The sequence below is a fragment of the Phacochoerus africanus genome, chromosome X (genome assembly GCF_016906955.1).
Source record: "Phacochoerus africanus isolate WHEZ1 chromosome X, ROS_Pafr_v1, whole genome shotgun sequence".
NCBI lineage: Eukaryota > Metazoa > Chordata > Mammalia > Artiodactyla > Suidae > Phacochoerus > Phacochoerus africanus.
The window spans coordinates 16,924,095-16,942,695 of NC_062560.1; the positions used below are offsets into that span (position 1 = coordinate 16,924,095).

General features: G+C 40.9%; 1 protein-coding gene across 1 annotated transcript in view; it reads right to left on the reverse strand.

The window, feature by feature from the left end:
• The window catches only part of RAI2 (retinoic acid induced 2), a 378,829-nt gene that overhangs the window by 346,170 nt on the left and 14,058 nt on the right, over positions 1-18,601 (reverse strand). The gene's annotated exons all lie outside the window — the stretch shown is intronic.

The window sequence follows — 18,601 nt, forward strand, 5'->3', positions numbered from 1 at the left end:
CCAGAGCAGTTAGGTGACCTACCCGTAGTCACACAGCTGGTAAATGGCAGAGTCAGGATCTGAATACGGCATGTGCCGCCAGAGCCCATGTTCCTAACCACCACACCTGCTGCCTACACGATCACGTTTCAGTTTCTCTGCAGACTTTCGGCTCCATGTCCCCTGGCGGGGAAGTTTCTTTCTGCAAGTCAGTTCACCCTAGCCTTAGGGAAGTTAGAGCATATATAAGTCCACATGGCAGCTGGAAGGGGCTTTTCTCCAGTCAGGTCTGGCCCTCAAACCTGGGATACTTGGTTGCCACAAACTCTAGTTCTGCTGTCTTCAACCAGCCTGATGAACATCCGTAACTCCGGGCTTGTTGGAAATGCAGCCAACCATTTTCTTCTTTGCCCAAGCTTCCTGATCATTCCAGGCCTCTGCCCATCACACACCCTCCTTCTTAAATACTATCATCAGTGCCGGGGTCGTTAGGGAGAAAACCAATGAAGGGGAAATGATTATAAAAGTTACATCTGCTGTTCAGGCAGCTGTTCGCTTTCCTCATTAGGACAATCAATCATTTTTCAACATTTTTGTAACTAGGAAAAGGCTTCATTTATTCTAAGACTAAGGAACAGGAATGAGGGAATTAAATCCCACAGGTCTTTAGCTGATGGGATTTTTTTTTTTAATATTCTGTCCTCGCCAATGACCTAATTAAGCTTTCAGAGAATGATAAACTCTCACCTCCTCTGTCTTGTTTCCGTCTGTGCTTTTGCAGAAGAGGAGCTCCATGCCCCTAGCAGTCCATGCCTTTTATTCCAGCTTTCTCTTTAGTCTCATCTTTGTAGATTAAGCTCAGCTTTCTCTGATTTCCTGCAAAGGGCTTCTCAGAAATGTGTCATCATCACTAAAACCTTACATCCAAGACACAGATTGTCAAAAAGACATGAAGTCAAAACAAACAGACAGACAGACATGAAGTCATATATCTGTGGAATCAGAACCGTAGGACAGGAAATTCACCCCTTGTAATGAGGATGAGCCCAAACCATGGGGGCAGACTGCCGGGTTCAAATATTGACCTTGTCCCCTACTAGTTATTGGACCTTGGGCACATTACTTAGCCTCTCGGTGCCTTGGTGTCCTCAACTGTAGAATGGAGAATAAAAGTATATATGTATCTCCACGGGGATAAGTTAAATAATAGTAAACATAAAGCACGTAAAACAGTGCCTGGCACACAGTAAACAAGCGCTTCTATTATTATTATTGCTACTGCTTCTGCTGCTGCTGCTGCTATACTATCTAGTCTGACTGCCTCTGATGCCATGTGCCCTCTTGAACATCTTCCTCTTCAAACCCCAACGTCTGATGAGCCCAATGATCTGCCTTCTCTGTGCCTATGTCCTGGCTACTGAGAGCTTTGGGGAAAATCAAACAAGTGGGTGGATGCAAACTCATGGTCTCCAAGCCAAGCCCATTCACCAGTTAGTCTCCATCGGTGTGCCTCCTTGCATCAGCTAGGATCCAGACAGAAAGACAAAGCACTACAGTTATTTCAGCGGAGGTAAACCAGGGATGGGAGGTGAAATTGCTGAAAACAGGCTTTGGAGATCTCAAAAGAAAGACGGGGAATGCTGAGGTAACATAGGAATCAGTGGCCACCCCAGGATATGGAGGAACAAAGGGAAGAGGTTGAAGTTATCAGAACCTAGCAGCCTGGAGGAGGAACCCTGCGTGGTTGTGACCCAGATCCCCATAGAGGAGACACCACCCATCTCTGAGGGAACACAATGAGGCTGATCATGAGAGTGTTGGGAAAACTGCAAACTGGATGAGAATGAATTAGTGGTGGTGCAATGCTCCCAGAAATAGGAAACAGACATGAAACACCCAGGAAGCAGACAGGAAGGAGCAGCCACAGGTCCTTCCAACCATAGCTACACTGATCTTTCTAAAAAGCCAATGTGGCCATGGCACAAGCCCTCTTAGAGATGGGGCTTTCTTTGCATCTCCAGTAGCGTCTGGAGTGTAGCTTGTCATGCAGGTTTCCTAGAGCTGGTCCTGGCCTGCTCACCAGCACTGTCTTTTCCCACAATCCGAGCTCTCTCCCTGACTGCATCCACACCAGTCATGTTGAATTCACTGCATTCTTCCAAACACTTCATGCCTTTGTTCGGGCCTGGAAAGCTCTTCTCTATGAAATCTTTGTTGGTCACCCAAACCAGGACTAGCTAATCCTTTCTGTGTGCCTTCCTTGTAGTCCCAACAGACCACTTTTAGCAGCTGCTGCTGGGGCTCTGCCCACATCTCCTTGGAAGAGATGCTTTCACTAAGACAAGGGAGACACAGAAGGCTGCTTGCTATGAACACCTGTGTCTCTACCTGGGGCTGTATAGTGGCCCACTGGAGCACACTTAGCCATGTGCTCAGGAGGAGTGCTACGGAGTTAATGACCCTCCAGGCAGACTTCAAACAACGATGAGGAGGGATCTGATGGATAACTGCCCCAGCTGTGTGGCCCCTTGATTGGGAAAATGAAGCACATTTACACCGGCTCCCAGAGTTCCCCAGAGATCCTGAACCCTAGCTGCCTATGATACTAACTAGTTTAAAAATACTCCCGTGACCAGCTCCCTGCCCCAATTCCCTGATCTTTTCTACCAGTGTTTCCTGGCATCACTTCCCAAATAAATTACTTGCACCCAAATCCTTATTGCACAGGTGTGCTTTGGGAGAAACCCAAATTAAGGCACTCCTCTCACGGCCCATTACATAGTGCTATACTCATCTGTTTAAACACACCTATCCCCTAAGCTTTCCCATTCAACTCTATCATTCTTCTTGAATCCTCACGTCATAACACAGTGCTGGCTACAAAATATGCCTTCCAGCCATGCTTATTGACTAAAAGATTTGAAGCCCCAAACAGTGGCATTGCAAAATGTATTGTGAGAGGAACAGGGACTATTGGAGAAGGCTACCAAGGGGCTTTGAGGTTATAATTCACATTTTTGGAGGTGGGGCTGCTTGGGCAGCCAAAGAAAGGGAGTAGAATTGCTACTTTTAATCCCTCTGTTTCTTTAAAAGAGATTGAAAAAGCCGTAATAGAAGAGTACACACACACACACACACACACACACACACACACACACACACAGAAATGCGAGAGGCAGAAATTTTCCCCCCTTCACCATGCCCCATAGGTCTGGCCCCCACAGCAGCTGTCAACTCTGATTCTAACAATCATATATCCCTTTATGCTACTCTAAGAAATGTCATACCCAAATCACATCACTGTGGCAGCCCTTTCACTCCGCAAAGCTCAGAAAGCAGGCAGTCCTAACGCTGCCTGGCATGGCTGATGTCCTGCTTAAAGGCCATCTGCTCGCTCTCTAATCAGGACCAACCATGTTGGGAATATTCACTCCAATTTAATCTTCCTCTGAATGAGATTTATCATAAATAAAAGCTTTGCCATAATGCCCAAGAGTGTCCCAATTCTCTTATGATTATCAGCATTAGAAATAAAACCTCCAGGGAGTTTCCATCGTGGCTCAGCAGGTTAAGGACGCGACATTGTCTCCATGCATATGCGGGTCTGATCCCTGGCCTCTCTCAGTGGGTTAAGGATCGGGCATTGCTATAAGCTGTGGTGCAGGCCAGCAGCTGCAGCTCCAATTCAACCCCTAGCTCAGGAACTTCCATGTGCCAAGGGAAGGAAAGGGAAGGGAAAACGGAGGGGAGGGGGAGGGAAGGAAGGGAAGGAAGGGAAGGGAGGGAAGGAAGGGCAGGGCTCCGCATACCAGAGTCATGTCAGCTTCTTGCCCAGGAAGGCTTCTGTGCAGCCCAAGAGTTGCGTTCTGTTATGCAAGTTATTCTGACTTCTTTTAGCCAAGTCCTACATCAGCAGTTTTTTTACCATATGTCCTCCTGCCTAGACAGCCGGGGGGGGGGGGGCCTCTAAATCAAAGCATCTCATGACTCCTTCCAATAATGTAACTACTGGAAAAGATTTTTAACTTATAATTATCATCCAAATTTCTGAGCACCTAGACTGTGCCAATACCACTTACAAAGCACCGTGCAAGATGTTTTACATACGGCAGCTCTCTTAATGCTCAAAACAACCCGCTAAGAAAGGGAGGTGGATTAGCTTCCTGTCACAGCAGGGGAAGCAGAGGTATGCCGATTTGCGTAAACGCCCAAGCCTGTGCACTTTACACAGTATTACTCTGGCATTACTTCAAACTTCACACAGTAGAATTTCAGTTCTGAAAAGGATCATAGAGGTTAACTAGCACTGAACCTCCTTCTGAGGTGCTACTCCTTGATAATTTAACACATGATTTTGGCAATCAGATAGATCTGAGCAGGACTTCAAGACCTGCCACGTAACTAGCTGTGTGAGCACAGACAAGACATTTAATGTCTTTAAGCCTTCAGTCTCGCCATCTATAAAATGGGATAATAACAGGTACCTCCTGAGGATAGGATTGCTGTGAAGAAGAAACAAGATCCTGTATGAAAATGACTTAGCTTGTTGCTTAGCAAGTATCTATGAAATATTAGAAAACACTTACGTAGTACTAACTACATTGCATGTACCCTTCTAAGTGCTTGCCATGTATTAATCTTCGTTCCCACAATTACCTCAGGAAACAGCTACTATCATAATCCCCACTTTACGGACGGATTAACTAAAGCACATGTCAGACACCAAACCACAGGCCCAGGAAGCTCAGAGAACACCAAGCAGGATAAATGCCAAACAAAAAGAAAAAAAAAACTACATGTAGGCCTAGAGTATTCAAACTGCAGAAAGTCAAAGATAAAGAAAAAATTATTGAAAGAAGACAGAGGGAAAAAATATCTTACCAATACAGAAGCAAGGATAAGAACTACATCTGATTTCTCATAAACCATGCAATCAAGAATAGAGTGAAATATTTGAAGTGTTAAGAGAAGAAATATACCAACCTAGAAATCTATAACCTTTGTAATTATCCCTCAAAAGTGAGGAAAAATAAAGATTTTCTAAAATAAAAATTGGGGGAATTTGTTGCAAAAGACCTGCCTTGCAAGAAATGTTACAAGAAGTTCTTTAGAGAGAATGAAAATGATACAGGTCAGAAACATGGTCCTACATAAGAAAGGAAGAGCATCAGAGAATGAATAAAAGAAAGCAAAATAAAAGCTTTAATTTTTCTTACGCTTAATTGCTCTAACAGATAACAGTTTGTTCAAAATAATAATAGCAATAATGTATTCAATTACTGTGCATGCTTTTATATACACACGTTTTCTTTGTATAAATGAAATGAATAACAGTAATGATACAAGGGATGGCAGGGAGGAATTAGGATTATTTTGTTGTTATAACTTACCTGTACTACCCATGAAGTGGCATGGTGTTATTTGAAAGTGGATTCAGGAGTCCCCATCGTGGCTCAGTGGTTAACAAATCCGACTAGGAACCATGAGGTTGCAGGTTCAATCCCTGGCCTTGCTCAGTGGGTTAAGGATCCAGCATTGCCGTGAGCTGTGGTGTAGGCTGCAGACGCGGCTCGGATCCCGCGTTGCTGTGGCTCTGGCGTAGGCCAGTGGCTACAGCTCCGATTAGACCCCTAGCCTGGGAACCTCCATATGCCACGGGAGCAGCCCAAGAAACGGCAAAAAGAAAAAAGAAAAGAAAGAAAAAAGGGGGATTCATATTTGTTGTAAATGTATACTGCAAACTCTAGAGAAACCACCAAAAAAGTACATAAGAAGTATAAGTGATATGCTAAAAATGAGAGGAAATGGAATCATACAAAGTGCTCAGTTAAAACCACAAAAGCAGAAAAAGTGTGGAAGACAAAAAGAAGAGAGAAGAATAAGGGCAACAAACAGAAAATAGTAACAAATATGGTAGATAGTCATCCAACTATATCAATGATCACTTTTAAACATCAATGGTCTAAATACACCAATTAAAAGACCAAGATTGTCAAAGTGAGTCAAAAAACACGACTCGACTGTATGTCTACAAGTAACCCACTTTAAATATAATGACACACACAGAAAAGTAAATGAGGAGTTCCTGTCGTGGCGCAGTGGTTAACAAATCTGACTAGGAACCATGAGGTTGCGGGTTCGGTCCCTGCCCTTGCTCAGTGGGTTAATGATCCAGCGTTGCCGTGAGCTGTGGTGTAGGTCGCAGACGAGGCTCGGATCCCGCGTTGCTGTGGCTCTGGCGTAGGCTGGCGGCTACAGCTCCGATTGGACCCCTAGCCTGGGAACCTCCATATGCCGCGGGAACGGCCCAAGAAATGGCAAAAAGACAAAAAAAAAAAAAAGAAAAGAAAAGAAAAGTAAATGAATAGAGAAAGATATACCATGCTAACACTAATAATCAAAAGAAAACAGGAGTAGCCATATTAATCTGAGACAGAGCAGACTTCAGAGCAAGAAAAGTCACTGAGGATAAAGAGAGGCATTATATAATTTAAAAAGGGTCAATTCACCAAGAAGGTATCATATGTATGAACCTAACAATAGAGTGTCAAAATACGTGAGGCAAAAAAAGAACTGCAAGGAAAGAGAGATAAATACACTGGTGTAAGTGGAGACTTCAACACCCTTGTATCAGAAACAGATCCAGCAGGTGGAAAATATAGTAAGGACGTCATTGAACTGAACAGCATAACCAATTAACTGGATTTCACTGACATCTATAGACAACTTCATCCAACAATATTCAGAATACACATTCTTCTCAAGCTCACAAGGAACATTCGCCAAGACAGACCACATTCTGGACCACAAAAAACACCTTAATAAATTTAAAAGAATGGAAATCATACAATGTGTATGCTCAAACCACAATGGAATTTACGTAGAAATCAGTGGCAGAAAGACACCTGGGACATACCAAAATTCTTGGTGATTTTAACAATACACTTCTAATTAATATAAGCCAAAGAAAAAACTGCAAGAGAAATTCTAAAATATTTTGAACTAAATAATAGCAAAAATATAACTCATCAAAATCTGAAGGATACAGTGAAAATAATGCTTAAAGGGAAATGTATAGCAATGAATGCCTCTATTAAAAAAAGAAGAAAGATATAAAGTCAATAATCTAGGCTTCCACCTTAGGAAACTAAAAAAGAAATGCAAATCAAATTCAAAGTAAACAGAAGAAAAGAAATAATAAAAATTCAAGGAGTTCCCTGGTGGCCTAGCAGGTTAAGGACCTGGCATCACTGTTGAGGCTTTGGTGAGCACTATGGTGCAGGTTCAATCCCTGGCCCAGGAATTTCTGCATGCTGTGGGTGTGGCCAAATAAAATTCAAGCAGAAATCATTTAAATTGAAATGAGGAAATCAATACAGAAAATCAACAAGACCAAAAGCTATTTCTTTCTTTCTTTTTTTTTTTTTTTTTTTAAAGGGCCTCACCCATGGCATATGGAGGTTCCCAGGCTAGGGGTCAAATCAGAGCTGCAGCTGCCAGCCTATGACACAGCCACAGCAACAAGGAATCCAAGCCACATCTGCAACCTATGCCACAGCTCATGGCAACACTGGATCCTTAACCCACTGAGTGAGGCCAGGAATCGAACCCACATCCTCATGGATACTAGCTGGGTTCGTTAACCGCTGAGCCATGATGGGAACTCCCAAAAGCTGTTTCTTTGAGAAGATCAATAAAATCAATAAGCCTCTAGCCAGGCTAAGAAAAAAGAGTAGATACAAGTTAGTGGTACCAGAAATGGAAGAGGGAACATCACTTAAAAGCTCATGATCATTAAAAGGAAGAAAAGGATGAAGTTCTCTGGTGGCCTAGCACGTTAAGGATCCAGCGTTGTCACCACTGTAGCACAGGTTCAATCTCTAACCCATGAACTTTTGCATGCCATGGGCATGGCCAAAAAAAGGAAGATAAAGAAATATTAAGGATAACTCTATGCCCACCGATCTGATCACTTAGAGGAAATGGGCCAATTCCTTAGAGACACAATCTACCAAATCTCACACTTAATAAATCTATTTTTTTAAAAAATTAAACTAAAATTACTCTTACCATATGATCTAGCAACCGTGCTCCTTGGTATTTAACCACATGAACTGGAAACTTACGTCCACACAAAAACCTGTACACAGACGTTTATGGTAGTTTCATTCATAAGTGCCAAAACTTGGCAGCAGACAAAACACCCTTTAGAGAGTGAGCGTATAAATAAACTGGTACATCCAGACAACAGAACATTATTCAGTATTAAAGAAAAAATGAGCTATTAAGCCATGAAAAAACATGGAAGAAACTCAATACATATTAAAAAGTAAATGAAGGGGTTCCCACTGTGGCTCGGCAGTAACGAATCTGACTAGTATTCAGGAGTACGCGGGTTCGATCCCTGGCTTCGCTCATTGGGTTAAAGATCTGGCGTTGCCATGAGCTGTGGTATAGGTCACAGATGTGGCTCGGACCCTGCGTTGCTTTGGCTGTGGCGTAGGCCGGCAGCTACAGCTCCGATTGGACACCTAGCCTGGGAGTCTCCATGTGCCATGGGTGTGGCCCTAAAGAGACAAAAAAAAAAAAAAAAAAAAGGTAAAAGCAACCAATCTGAAAAGGCTACATACTGTATAATGCCACCTATATGTCATTCTGGAAAAGGCAAAACTATGGAGACAGTAAAGAGATACGTGGTTGCCGGGGGTTGGTGGTGAGATGAACGAGTAGACAGAGCACAGAGAATTTTGGGGGCAGTGAAACTACTCTGTATGATACTACAGTGATGGATACACATCATTATACATTTGTCCAAACCCATGGAATAACACAAAAAGTGAACCCTAATGTAAACTGCGGTCTTTGGGTGATTATGGTGCATCAAAGTAGGTTCACTGACTGCAACACTGATTGTTGATAGTGGGAGAGGCTGAGCATGTATGGGGCCTGGGGGTATATAGGAACTTTACACTTTCCACTCAGTTTTTCCGTGAAACTAAAATTTCCCTATAAAAATAAAAGTTTTTCTTTGGAAAGATTCCTTTGTGCCGTATATTAGATTCCAGATAGAAGTGATATCAAAGAAAATCATGGACTTGGAGAATAGACTTGTGGTTGCCAAGGGGGAAGGGGAGGGAGTCGGGGGGACTGGGAGCTTGGGGTAAAGAGATGCAGAATGTAGCCTTAAGGATGGAGGAGCAGCGGGATCCTGCTGTGTAGCACCGGGAACTCTGTCTAGTCACTTATGACGGCACATGTAATGTGAGAAAAAAGAATGTATACATGTATGTGTAACTGGGTCACCACACTGTACAGTAGAAAAAAATATATATATAAATAAATGACAAAAAAATAAAAATAAAAGTTTATTAATTTTTAAAAAATAAAATGGAACATGCTTCAACCAGCAATACAGTTCAAGCTTCAACTAGCTGTAAAATCAGAAATAAAAACCAACAACCTCGAGGCACAAAGGTGTTCCAGGTAACAACAGCAGGGCCAAAATTTGAACCCTGGCAATCTCTCTGGATTAAGTGTACTTATCCAATATACCACTCTGCCTCTCAATTGTTTATTATTTCGCAAATGGGAAAACAGAGACTCAGAAGGATCAGCCACTTGCTGAGGTCCTGGATTCAGTAAGATTCCAGGTTTCCTGAACCCCCTGAAACACAGTTCTTCCTCTACTCTCTCATACTGTCTTTGCATTTCCCCATGTCTCCCTCTTCACAATATCTAGAAAGATACAGATGTATTGTCCTGAAAAGGGGGAAACTTCTGTTCCAAGCATAACCTATCAATACTCAAATTCTTTTGGAAGAAAAAAATCGTCTCCTCTTTACTAATGCAAGCAATCAGTCAATAAAATGGTGGGTCTCATCTGCCCAGGACTCCAGCAGTTTCAGCATGCTTAGTTTTGGCATCAACGTGCACGGCTTCATGAGACACACAGGATGAACAGAACACAGACGAGAATGAAATCCAAGTAGGTATGTAGCTAGGAAATAGCTGGTAGAAGGAGTTTACTTTTCAGTTTAGTTTTTTTTTTTTTTTTTTTTTTTAATGTGCCCACTGAGACGCATTAGAAAACAGGAGGCTGTTTTTTAATTCTTTCAAAGTTTGTCCAGCTGAAGGTGATATGCTTTGGTATAATTCCCTGACCCATTTTTTTCTCCTGATAAGAGATAAATAGCCAAGATACCTAGGTGTGAGGGACAGTCTATTTGCAGAAGGCCCTTATTTGATTAGACACTGCTTTCATTTTACAGCAGTTCGTATTTCCAAAGGCATCTCTTTCTCTGCTTCATTTTACATCCCAATTTATATTTCCTTCCACAAAACCCAAGGCTCAGTATTTTCGAGTTAATACCACACTGCACCAGAACGCGTGATTATGTACAGTCTAATTTCCTTTAGGTCATGTTCACATTCAGTTATTTTATACATATTGAGAATAGAGCAATCTTTGCTTTGAATTTTTAAGCTGTGAGTTCAGTCTGCTCCAAGATAAATTAGACATTATTCCTAAGGCTTAGTGTGCTCTGGTGAACTACCCTAAGGCCCTGGAGTTTCAAACAAATGGCTTTCTTTTTCTCCTTTCAGAAAACCAAGCTGGGTCTCAAAGTATGTCCCTTGCTATTGTGATTCTTATTATTTCCTTTCATTCCGATAAGAAATCTTACAGTTCGGCATGATCCAATGCCTCAGTCACAAATGGCTGAGTGATGTTTGCTTAAATAACAGCCCTTCTGAGATGGCTGGTACTAGCTTCAGGTCAAACATAATGAAACTAAAGAGTGATCAGTGTTCAGAAATCACTGGCATGTTGCTGAGTGTGTAAGCATAATGCAATCATATCAGGTCCTCTGCTTCATGGCAAAGCTGAGATGAAGCTGGAGGAGGGTTTTTTCTTTCTTTCTTTTTTCTTTTTAGTTTGCTTGTTTGGAGAGTTAGAGGAAACAGAAGCTTCAGGCTTCTGAGCATGAAGGGCCTCAGAAAAATTAAAAAGAAGCTGTGTGTGTATGTCCATGTTTATGTGTGAATAATTGGATGTCATATACAATGATCACAACAGATACCCCATTTCCAAAGGTAACCAGTCCAGGGAAGAATGTCAAAGACGACAGAACTTCCACACATTACGAAACCTATGGTACTTTTATTGTCTGGGAGGTCATAAGCATCTTAAGGATCCTGGCAAGGAATTAGGCTTGATATGGGAAAAAAGAATAGATCTATGTGTATGTATAACTGATTCACTTTGCCGTAAACCTGAAGCTAATACAACCTTGTAAACCAACTATACCACAAGAAAAATTTTTTAAATATTTTAAAAAGGAAATTAGGCTTGAATGGAGATTGGTATTTCCCCTTACTTTCGTCCTAGTAACCTTCCAGCAAGGCAGTCAAATTATGAAATGCTGCTGATGGTCTCCTCTTTTTGTTTCCTCCATGTGCTCTTCTAATAGTTACTTTCTCAAGCATCCCAGAAACAACCACATACAGTAACAGATACCAAGTTTTACTGATCTAAAAGGACTCATATGTGAAAATAACCTTTCCCGTGTTCCCTCCCTTCCTGATAGTACAGCCAAGAGTGAATAAAGCATATATTCTCTCCTACTGACATAACCTCAAATAGACTTTCTTTAGCAGGAAACTGATACATGGAGCTGCCAGGACGTGCAGAAAGCAGACAGTGACTGAAGTTCCATTAGGTATAGTCACAGACAGATTGTGTCAGGAAGTCATAGGCCAGAGAGCAAGTGCCAAGGCAAGCAGAGATAGTGCATCCTTTAGGCGAGAGACACTACCGACAGAAAGGTTCTATTAGGCTGGACAGGGGTTCAGAACCTTGGAGAGCTCCCAGTGAGCGCCATTGCTTTGAGATCATTCATTCTGAGACCCAACCAGGTAGTTTGCCCTGCTTTCTGAACTCTCTAGTGGAAAGGGGATCTTGTCCTTTCTACAAATGTCTTAGTCTCTATGAAATAAGAGTTTCACTCTCCTTCTCTCTAAGAAGTTCAGGACCTGGGTCCAGTAGGTAGGTTGCAGCTGTCATCTAGCCTTAGTGAAAGTCACATAAGATGCTCACACCTCAGAAAATCTTGAAAAGTGCATAATCAAGGGACCTTGCCCTCTTTATATTCGAGAAGCTCTCTCTTCTAGGTGAGAGGCTAGTGCCTGCCTGAGCTCCAAACTTTTCACCCAACTAACTGAAACCTTTATTGCCAAATGAACCACATCATTAACTCTATAACCCTAACAGGAAGATTACCAAAATGATGGTCCCCCTTCTTCCAGAAGGCATATTCTCAAGCAACTTAATATTGCTCGATAGTCTATGAAAAAAAGATTCTATAGAAAAATTAATTTGGGAAGCCGTGCATTAAAATGTGCTTTCAGGGAGTTCCCGTCGTGGCGCAGTGGTTAACGAACCCGACTAGGAACCACGAGGTTGCGGGTTCGATCCCTGCCCTTGCTCAGTGGGTTAACGATCCGGCGTTGCCGTCAGCTGTGGTGTAGGTTGCAGACGCGGCTCGGATCCCGAGTTGCTGTGGCTCTGGCGTAGGCTGGCGGCTACAGCTCTGATGAGACCCCTAGCCTGGGAACCTCCATATGCTGCAGGAGCGGCCCAAGAAATGGCAAAAAGACAAAAAAAAAAAAGTGCTTTCATATATTTTTTTCCTCTCTTTATAAAATACAATGCGATGACATCTTCAGTCATATGTTTTCTTCCCTTCTTGGGATTATTTTTTCCTTTGGAGATATGTTTCCAAATGTAGAATTCCTGATTTAAAATAATACTATCGCCTCATAGGTATGGCCATATTCTACTGAGATGGTGTAATTTTACTTCCATCAGCAATGTGTAAAAGTATCAGTTTTGCTAGTAACAAATTAGTAATTTGATTTGTATTCTTTGATGACTAGTACCTAGAACTGCCTCTGGCTCACAGCAGATGCTCAATAAGTATTTAAGATTGTAATAAAAAGTTTAATACTTTCCCATATCTTTTTGCTTAGCATAGATCCGCATTTGGAATTGCCAGTCTTTTTCTTAACTTTAGGGATGCTAATGTTTTCCTTTGAATTTACCTAAGATATTAAACCCATGTTTTCCATATTTGTTTAAAAAATGCTTCCTCTGTTTTTCAGTTTCTTATATATAAAGTTTAAAAAAAATCTATGTACTCCCAATTTGTCCATTTTGGTTTTTTCACTTTAAAGTTTATAAAACTTATCAAGAATGGCAGAGACCTCATAAAGTTCAATGTTTTCCTTATGAATTAATGTCATGTATATTTTATTCATTTGGCATTGTGGTGTGAAGCGTGGGTCTGAACTAATTTTTCTCTAAATCAGTAGCAGACATCTGAATACAACTTATAGTCACGTTGTCTTTTTCTGCAGTGTCTTTTGACTTTTAGCAGTGCCCCTTGGTAACACGTGTGTGTTGAAACAAAAGAGAGCTTTAGATCTCATTAGAGGAAATAATGAGATAAAATGGAATTATCTGAGTTCCCATTGTGGTTCAGCGGGTTACAAACCCAACTAGATCCATAAAAATGTGGGTTTAATCCCTGGCCTCGCTCAGTGGGTTAAGGATTCGTCAATGCCATGAACTGTGGCATAGATCATAGACGCAGGTCGGATCCTTGTTGCTGTGGCTTGACCCCTAGTCTGGGAACTTTCATATGCTGCAGGTGCGGCCCTAAAAAAATAAATCAGTAAAAAATTTAAAAAAGAAAAAATGGAATTATCTAATACTTCAGTGTGTGGGTTCCACCACTTTGCTCTCAAAGGGTTTACGATCTTGTCAAAGGTCAAACTTTTGTTTAATCCATTTATGTGTTTGAATATAACAATTTAGTGGCCTTAAGGTATTTTAAAATGAGTGTTGAAATTTCACTTACACTACAATTCATATGTGCAGTGTAAATGTCGTTTCTTTATTTCTTAAAAATCTAATATGTTATTCTTCACAAACCCCGATGGTACTTATTTCCAAGCCCTAGGGTCTTCTCAAGGCTAGAACTTGAATGATGGAAATGATGCTGGTTTTACAGAGAAAACGTCCTTATATTCTCTTATGCTTTGTCCCCTGTTGGCCTTAAGGTCAGTGTCAGCAGCTGGTGAACTTGTGATGTTTCTGGTTTTGTTTTTTGGCTCAGTCTGTGTTCTAGGAAGAATACTGGCTCTCTCCCTGTGGCTACAGAAATCCCTCTGAGTCCCTGTCACAATCTCCTCCTCACCCCTGGGAACAGAGATCACCCTTTATCTTTTGCTCCAGATCACTGAGCCCTATGACAACCAGCCTCATGCAGGCTTCTTGGCTCCAACATAAGGTCCATGCCACATGGGAACTCAGACTGACTTATGCATGCTAAGCAAGTTCTCACTTCGGGTGCTCCACAGAGATGCCCTTTACAGACCAATTCACCCACCCCTCTAGATGCTGTGTGATAGTTGCTAACAGCTTACCTATGTCCCCTTCCTTGGAGAATTTCCCTAGCTGAGCAGGAGCCACTTTTGCTCAGGAAGCTATGCCCACCCTCACCTTTGGGGTACAGCCCACAGCAATGACTAAATGCCACAGGGGTATGAAATTCTGGCCTCCTTACCTCAAGGGGAAACAGCTCTGTGGTATAACTCACACTACAGAACTCCCTATGGGTTCTACGCTGAAACTAAGAATACCTCCTTGGCTAGCACCTTCCCCTGCCCTATCCCACTTCCATCATGACATTTCTCTTGAGAGCATTCCTCCAATAATCAGCAAGCACCAGAATCTGTCTCGAGGTCTGCTTCTAGTGGACATGACTAAGACACTATGTCTCACTAAGATGATGCCTCTCTTCCCTATGTTGTCAAAGGGCCTCTGTCCAGCAGATTCCTCTGAAACTTTCAAGCACCGAATGATGTAAAAGTTCCTTGGTTTTGGTTTTCCCCAAATTTGTCTGTCAGCGCCACTCCCAAGCTTTTCCCCAGGCCATGTATATATGAGAGTTCTTAATACACCAAAACAAACAAGTTTCATCAGTTTTGTGAGTTGCAAATACCTTCCCTAATTCTATGGCTTATCTTTTCACTCTTTACACTGTTCTTTAATAAACAGAAGTTCTCAAAGTTATTATCGAATTTATCAATATTTTCCCTTTCCTTATGGTTAGCCATCTTTTGTGTCTTATTTATACAAGTCTTCCCAAAGCCCAAAGCTTATTATCTAGGAACTTTTTAATTTTCAGGTTTTTAATATATGTGGAATATATTTGGGGGTAAAGTGTGAGATAGAGGTTTAATTTAATTACAGTTACCCCTTGTCTCAGTACTATATTTATTCTAAGGACTGACATTTCTATACTGGAAAATATGCCAAATATTGACCTTATGCATGGGTACATTTCTGAGTTATTCATTCTATTCCATCAGTCTATTTTTCCATCCCTGAAAAAGTAATACACTGTCTTGATTACTACAGATTTGTAGCAGTCTTCTTATCCAATGGATCAAGTCTTCTCCCTTATTCTTCTGTTTCAAAAGGGTAATGGCTATACTTGGCCTTTTGTATTTCCATGTGGTTTTTATTTTTTTATGATTTTTACTTTTCCATTATAGTTGTTTTACAGTGTTCTGTCAATTCCTACTGTACAGCAAAGTAACCCAGTCACACATATATACACATACATTCTTTTTCTCACATTAACTTCCATCATGTTCCATCACAAGTGACTGGATCTAGTCCCCTGTGCTATACAGCAGGATCTCATTGCTTAGTCACTCCAAATGCAATAGTTTGCATCTATTAACCTCAGACTCCCAGTCCATCCCACTCCTTCCCCCTCCCCCTCGGCAATCACAAGCCTGTTCTCCAAGTCCATGCATTTCTTTTCTGTGGAAGGGTTCATTTGTGCCTTATATTAAATTCCAGGTATGTGATATCACATGGTATTTCTCTTTCTCTTTCTGACTTACTTCACTTAGTATGAGAGTATCTTGTTCCATCCACGCTGCTGCAAATGGCATTATTTTGTTCTTTTTTATGGCTGAGTAGTATTCCATTATGTATATATACCACATCTTCTTAAGCCATTCATCTGTCAACGGACATTTAAGCTGTTTCCATGTCTTGGATATTGTGAATAGTGCTGCAACAAACACACGGGTGCATGTATCTTTTTCAATGAAAGTTCTGTCTGGACATATGCCCAAGAGTGGGATTGCTGTGGCATATGATAGTTCTATATTTAGTTTTCTGAGGTACCTCCATACTGTTTTCCATAGTGGTTGTACCGATTTACAATCCCACCAATAGTGTAGGAGGGTCCTCCATGTGAATTTTAAAATCAGATCTTGAATTTTTCAAGATCTATGAAAGAACATTAAATTTAGAAATGAATTTGGGGATGATGGGCATTTTTCTTGCTCATATTTACTACCAGATAGCTCTTCCCTTCCTTATTTTCCTTTTATGTTTGAGTAAGATTTTATCCTTTTTTCTGCAGAAGTCTTGAATATTCTTTAATAGATTTACTTCTTGGTATTTTATATTAATTTCATGCTCTCTTTGTTGCTGGTATGGAGAAATGTATTGGATTTGGGGGTACCGAACTTTTATATCCAGGGCCTGTGCTAAAATTCTCTTATTAATTCCAACAATTTCCTGCCAAAACATTTGGATTTTCTATGAATATATCATATCACATGCAAATAATGACAGTTTTCTGTTTCTTTCTTTCCAGTTCTTATGCCTTTTTCTTGATTTGTGCACTGGCCAGAACACTCTGAACAATGTTGAATTGTAGTGGTTATCGGGGCACCCTTGTCGTGGTCCTGATCTCCAAGGGAAGTTTTCGACATTTTATCATTTAGTATGTTTGCAGTAGATCTTTTAGAGACTAAGGATGATCTCCTTTTCTCAGACTCTCCTAAGAGTTTTTACCATGAAAGTACGTTTAATATTATCAACTGAATTTCTACAGCTATTGAATTGATCACATGATTCTCCTCCCTTTTATGCTATTAATGTGTTGAATTCAACTGCTGAATTTTCCAGTTTTAACCCAACTTTGCATTCCTGGGTCAATCTCCATTTGGTCATAATGCATTATGTTCCATGAACACTCTTACACATGTCTTTTGGTGCACTGTGCACACATTTCTTTCGGCTATATTATAGAAGTAGAATTGCTGGGGTGTAGAGTGTGGAAGTTGGTTTTAAGAAAAGAGTTTGACTCTAGGTGCACTGAGCAAGGCTTCAGAAGGACCTCTAGGAGAAAATATTCAGCAGGCAATTAAAAATGTAGAACTGGAGTCTGGGTAGAAGCCAGGGATGTGGATTTGGGAGGCATCAACAGAAAGTTTATATTTGAAGCCACTGGAAAAGAATGCTCTGTGTGAAGGAGGATCATGGAAGAGAGAAAAGGACGCCATATCAACACATGTAAAATACCTGCAGCACGGAAGGAGGGGGACAAAGAGCCAGTAGAGACAGGCATGACTTCAGACAGGTAGGAGGAAAAGTGAGAGAGTATCAAGTTTTGAACACTACGGAGAAAACAAAGCTAACGAGGTCCTTAGATGTAGTGATTCAGGTCTTCACTATTTTCTCCTATGCTTCTCTATTCATTCACTTTTAATCTTAATAAAGTTCTTTGGTTACTTTTGGAGTCATGCCAATTTGCAGGACTGTTATCACCCTGGCAGCTGCTAAGAACACTCTCTACCATCCCGCAGAAATACTCAGGACAGAGTACTTAATGAGCACTTACTAATTATAGGCCCATCAGTCAAAATTATGACCTCCAAAATAGCAGGCTTTTAAAAGTCAGCTGAAGGTGCACATGTCACAGGACAAAGCTGTCACACAAACGGAGAGAGAGAAAAAAATAGGTTCCCCTTAAAAACTATTAACTTTATAGAACTGGGTAGCTGAGGTTTCATGACTTGATATATTGAATTTTCCTTCCCGCTACCTCTTACAACTCCTGTCAACACTATTTAAGGCTCCTTTTCAAAGGCTACTGGAGAAAAATCATGAAGAAAGAGAAAGGGGAAGAAGAAGGAGGGTCAGCCAAGTTCTGTGGATATAAATGCCAAAGAAAGTTTATGAAGATTTCACTACACTCTCTGTGAGCAGGAAGTACAGCAACATATACACTCTATGTCATTAGGAACACAGCACAATTCTCAAATATGTAGTGAATGTTATTCCAGAAGATAAATATCTATCATGTTTTTACTCTATTCCAAGCAAAAGAAAAACATCTCATCAGCAACATAAAAGGTCAAAAAGCCATGGAAAGTGACAGTATGAATGACAAAGAAATAGAAAGAATAACTTCCAAACCAGAAGAAAACAAACATGAAAAAATAAACAGGAGCAACAAGAAAGCAAAAATTAAGCCCAAATATAGCAATAGTCTATGTTTTCTATCACTATCTTTAATAGGTAAGTAAGTTTATTTATATTTGGTGGGTGAAAAACAAAAGCTAGACATGGGCTATTTGTGCACACCTAAAACATAATGACATACATAAGCTAAAATAAAAGGAATGGGAAAATGTATATTAGGCAAATAACAATTTAAAAAATCTATCTAGCAAAATTAATATAAGGCAA